The 5482-nt window shown below is 35.6% G+C and overlaps 1 non-coding gene across 1 annotated transcript; it reads right to left on the bottom strand.

Moving 5' to 3' along the window:
• Window positions 1-3637: 3637 nt before the first annotated feature.
• LOC116481351 (U6atac minor spliceosomal RNA) lies at window positions 3638-3760 on the bottom strand. The gene has a single exon (XR_004251517.1). It is a non-coding gene; the product is annotated as a U6atac minor spliceosomal RNA (small nuclear RNA).
• Between the last annotated feature and the right edge of the window lie 1722 nt (window positions 3761-5482).

Below are 5482 nucleotides of genomic sequence, written 5' to 3'. Positions count from 1 at the left end.
TTCAGGCCCAGTCTTCAATACACTCAGACAGACCTTTCCAACTTGCATACCTTCTTGCCACTCTAGTGGTCAAAACATTGTGCTCTTTTTGATTATTTGTTGCTTATCATCCTATCATACTTTAGTAACTCTATTTCTGAGTGAAGATTTAAATAATTTAATAGAACTTACCTGAAATTTGACATCAAAAGAAGTGACATGTGGCCACCCTTAAATATATTATCCAATTTAAATTAATTTTTGCATGTAGTAACAGGTAGGGGTGAAGTTACTTTCTCTCCCATGTAAATATCTAGAGGTTCCAGCACCATTTGCTAAAAAGGCATTTTATTATGCAAGTAAGACATTCATTCAAGAAAAATTTGAAAAGAAAGAAAAAGATATGTGGAAACTCATCACTCTAAAGTAGTTACCATTTTACTGAAGTTTATTTTGTGAGTATGTATGTAAGTGTATATTGTTTTCATGTTATCCTGTCTCCTTCTCTCTTATAATAATACCATCTCTTCAATTATAACATGGCAAAATATAAATTTTAATATTTATGAAACAGATCTTACAATTGTTTTACAAACAATAAACAAACCTTTTTGTAGGCCCGATAGAGAAACAGGCTATGACTTATCCTAGCCAGGGCACTGTGGACTCAGCCATGTGTGAAGGTTTCTGTTTATTTTACTGCCATCTCAGCTGAATTCTCATTGGAAGTGTCAAATATGGTTAAAATTTAAGTTGAACCTAAATCTCTATTTGTCTAAAACAATTTTTAAAGGCATTAAAATAAAAGATCTAAGAACTTTCATTTTCAACAATGAAGGAGTTCTTGGTGTTAGTTTTATCCTTCCACCAGAAACAAGTAGAAAAATGAACAAATATATGGCAAAGTTCTTTCAGATAATAGCCAATGGAAAAAATTAAAACTGTGATCCTTGAGATCGGGAAAACAAGTAAGTTGAGCCCTATTATTACTGTGTGTGTTTTTTTTGTTTGTTTTCTTCTGGAGGCATTTTATGGATCTTGTTGCAGAGAGGAAGAACTCAGGCAGGGAATGGAAAAACTGTTGAGCTGAGAATGCAGAAATGGTAGTTTATGACAGCTCAGGTGAATAAAATTTGAAAAACAGAGTACCAAAGAGAAAAGAGCTTTTAGACAAAGAGATTCTGTATATGTATGTATAGGTCCCACTGAGGCTGTTGCTGAAGTCTAAATTTTGCATGCATAAAGTAAAATTTTACAAAATTGGCCAAAAAAATAAAACAAGAGAAACTATAAGCTAATCAATTCCCAGAGCACATATATGCTTGGAATGGAAGGTAAACCAACCAGAGTAAAAAAAGACCTTATTGAGCACCCAGATTATTCAATAGGAGCTCCAGAAAAATCACATTTTATACGTGGGTTAAATTAACCCTTGAGTAAAGGCTTATCCAGACCTTCCCCAAAAAACTTAAAATCAAGCTTAAAATAATCATGGTGATCCACAGATCACTTAAATCTCTCTTAAAACAAAGTTTTTAGATAGTCTTTAAAGAAAACAACAAAGTGTAACATTAAATACTGAATAACAATGTCATATGTCCAGACTTCAATCAAATATCAGTAGCTTACAAAGAAGCAGGAAACTGTGGCACATACCAGTCCAAAAACAGTTAGCCAACGCAAATGAAACTAGTAATTACAGAAATTATGGAACTAGTTAACCAATACTGTAAAACTGTTAGTACAAATACGCTAAAAGATGTGAAGGATAATATGAACATAAGGATGTTTATGGAACCTCCTTGGAAAAGAACCTTATGGAACTTCTAAAGCTAAAAGTTATCCAAAATAAAAAACTTACTAAGTGATCTTAATTCAAGATTAAATACAATGGATTAAAATATCAAAGAACTTGAAGTCAGGCAATAGAAATTACAGAAATCAAAGCACAGATAGAGATATAAAAAATACCAAAAAAAGTTTTAATAAGCTCAGTGCCCTGTGGGACAACATTATGTACATCTATTTTGTGTACAGAAGTAGAAAAGTATTTTAAGAAGTAATGACACAAATTTTCAAAATTTGATGAGAATCATAAACTTGTATTTTAGATATCTGAAGATATAGGATGGATCCCAACTCAAAATTTTGTTTAAATGTTAAGACTGATGATGCCTCACACATACTATGAGATTGTGAAAAGGTTTATTACTCACAGAACAAGGCACCTGGGAAGAGTAAGGTAGGTTTCCAAAGCTGGTCTGGAAATGGTTTGGGAGAAGAGGGAAGAAAAAGAAGCTGACTTGGGGTTTTAATTGTGGTTAAGAAATGAGCAGGGGTGAAGGTTCACCAAAGAAGGGAGCACTGGGCTTTCTTATCAATTTTACTAGAGACAGGCAGAAGGAGAAGAGGGAATCCAAGGGATTAAAAGCTGTCAGCACTGAAACTTCAAAAAGTAAAGTCAAACTCTTTATTACAATTCACAAAGCCAAGAAACTTAAGAAAACCCAAACAGGATAAGCCTAGAGAAGGCCATGCAGAAGCACATTGTAATCATATCTCTATAGAACAATTTGTGAAACAGAACATTTTTAAAAAGCAAGAGAAGAAAGGCACATTATAAACAGAGGGGCAGATGTATAAGAATGACTGCAGACTTCTTGTCAGAAGCAATGCAAGATAATATACAATGGACCAAGACCTTTAAAGAATCATATGAAAGCAAAACCCACCCCAACCCAACCAAAACAAAACAAAGCTAAAATTCTCCTTTCAGCAAAAACTTATTTAAAAAATGAGGGCAGAGAAAGAGGTAGATCTGTTTTTGGTAATGGCCAAGTAGCATCACACATGACCAACTTTCCTGTAACTGACAAGTACGAACTCTGAACGTAACACAAAAGCACAGATACCCAAAGGCATTGGAGAGTTCATAGAAGCACTCAGATTAGGAGGGGTAGTACACAGCCAGTGGAGAGAATTATAATGGAGAGTTGCTATTATTACAGTTTTTACCATGGACCATGGGGAAATCAGATGCAAATGGAAAATGAGAAGAAGAAAAGAGAAGAGAAAAGAGACACAGAAGAAAAGGAGTCAGTTAGAAATTCCCCACATTGTGTCTGCCCACATCTCTGGCTGAAACACCCAAAGCAGCTCAGCCTGAGAAAAAGAGTATCTCAACTGGGATCAGAGCTAAAGAAAACAAAACAAAACATAGTTTTCAACTTGAGTCCAGCTGAAAAAATTTTTTGCTGGAACAAACATGATATATTGAGGGGGAAAAGACAACAGAAATCAGAATTTCTTTTTTTTTAAAAAAATCTTATATATATATCTTATAAATCATATATATATGTATATTTTTTAAGACAGAGTCTTGCTCAGTCACCCAGGCTGGAGTGCAGTGGCGTGATCTCGCCTCACTGCAACCTCTGCCTCCCGGGTTCAAGTGATTCTCCTGCCTCAGCCTCCCCAGTAACTGGGATTACAGATGCCCGCCACCACACATAGCTAATTTTTGTATTTTTAATAGAAACGGGATTTAACTATGTTGGCCAGGTTGGTCTTGAACTCCCAACCTCAGGTAATCCTTCTGCCTAGGCCTCCTAAAGTGCTGGGATTACAGGCATGAGCCACCGCACCTGGCCAACAATATTTAACTTTAAGGCATTGCCATGAAGTAGGTGGCAATGTCTTAACCGTATGTGTGTTATCAGGCCAAGGGTCCCTTCTAGCATTGTCAAGGGGAGTGCTAACCTTCTCTCCTTTCATGTGACACAGAAATCAGATTTTCACAACTCATTAATCATAATACCTAGAATAGTCCCCCCCAGCTAAACTGATGAAGAAATTAAATATAAGATGTAAATTAGTAATATCTGCAGTGAAAGAGACGACATCATGAAAAATACTACAGAAATTAAAAAGGATAATAGGAAAATATTATGAGCAATTCTATTCCAATACATTTTAAAAATTATATAAAGTGGAAAAATTTCTTAAAGAACACTAATTTAAAAAACTAACCTAGGAAGAAATAGAAAAAAAATAGACTTCTGTCAATTAAAAAAATCATATTCATAATTAAAAACCTTCTGAAAAAGAAAACTCCTGGCCCAGATGGCATCACTGGTGAATTCTATCCAACATTTAAGAAAGAAATAATTGCTATGCTACAAAAATTATTTCAGAAAATAGAGGAGTAAGAAACATTTCTCAACTAATTTTATGAAGCCAGAATTACCCTCTATCAAAACTAGACCAAGGCTTTACAAAAACTAAGAAGTATAGACAAATATGCTTCAAGGACACATACCACATATTACATACTTTAAAACTTGTAAGCTAATTCAGTGTGTGCATGTGTCTGTATATGTGTAGGTATATAAAATGCCATATCATGGCTGAGGAAATGCAAAGATTTAGCAAGTAAATGCAATGTTGATTTAGCAGTCAAAAATCAATCAGTGCAATTTACCATGTCAACAGAATTAAGAGAAAATGCATATGGTCATCTCAATAGATGCAAAAAAGTATTTGACACAATCCAATACCAATAGAAAGCAATAAACCAATCAATGGAAAAATCACCAGATAAGATGGATGCTGTAAAAATCACCACATAAGATGGATGCTGCAATAATAAAAGAAGATGGAATGAAAAACAAAAAAGAATGAAAATGTAAGGTGAAACCAGGTTAGTGAGAGGGTGAGAGGCTACGAAAGGGATGCAGAGAAGGTGAGGGAGATCCAGGAGTTGCACAAGTAGCAAAGAAAAAAGTAAAGAGAAAAAATGTGAGCCTTTAGGAGAGACGGTGAGGCAGGGAGAAGGGAGAAAGATGAAGACTAAGGGAATTAAAGAGGCATCTAAAGGATTTGAAGGCTCGGATCTGAATATCTAAAAGGATTTTTGTTTTTATTTCATATTATGGTATCTAGTGGCCACTGCAATTTAAAAATAATAAAAGCACAATGCTGACTGTTCGCATTTTCTAATATGCAATTTCCCAGGTGTCACTATCTTGATAAAACCTGTCCTGCAGCAGTGTTTCTCGAAGTATGGTCTTCACACACTTGCAGCAGAACCACTTTGGCTGCTGTTGTTAATGGGTCAGATCCCCCTGCTTCCACCCCAGCTCTCCTGACCCAGAATCCCTGGGGTGGAATCTGGTAATTTCAATGTTAATGTGTACCCCATGGAATCCTGATGCACATGAATGCCTAGAGAAGCAATTTAAACACATAAACACATGCAGAAAATACACAACAACAAATCACTTAATATGGCCTCCTTCAAGGGTTTCTGCAATCCAAATGAAATGTACCATTTGATCTGTATGCTGCAGACAGATTCTACAGGAAAGGTAAACTCCAATCCTTACTGCATGAACACACTGACTGCCTCAGGTGTCCTCCCATCTTCTAAGCTTAAGGCCCTTCCATCTCCTGCATAAATCTAGGCCCTAGTGAGCATTTCTCTCCTGATCTCCTGTAGCACTCA

Source organism: Hylobates moloch, unplaced genomic scaffold (genome assembly GCF_009828535.3).
Source record: "Hylobates moloch isolate HMO894 unplaced genomic scaffold, HMol_V3 SCAFFOLD_13, whole genome shotgun sequence".
Lineage (NCBI taxonomy): Eukaryota > Metazoa > Chordata > Mammalia > Primates > Hylobatidae > Hylobates > Hylobates moloch.
The sequence above is the reverse complement of the archived record's forward strand: the minus strand, read 5'-3'. Positions and strand labels throughout refer to the sequence as shown.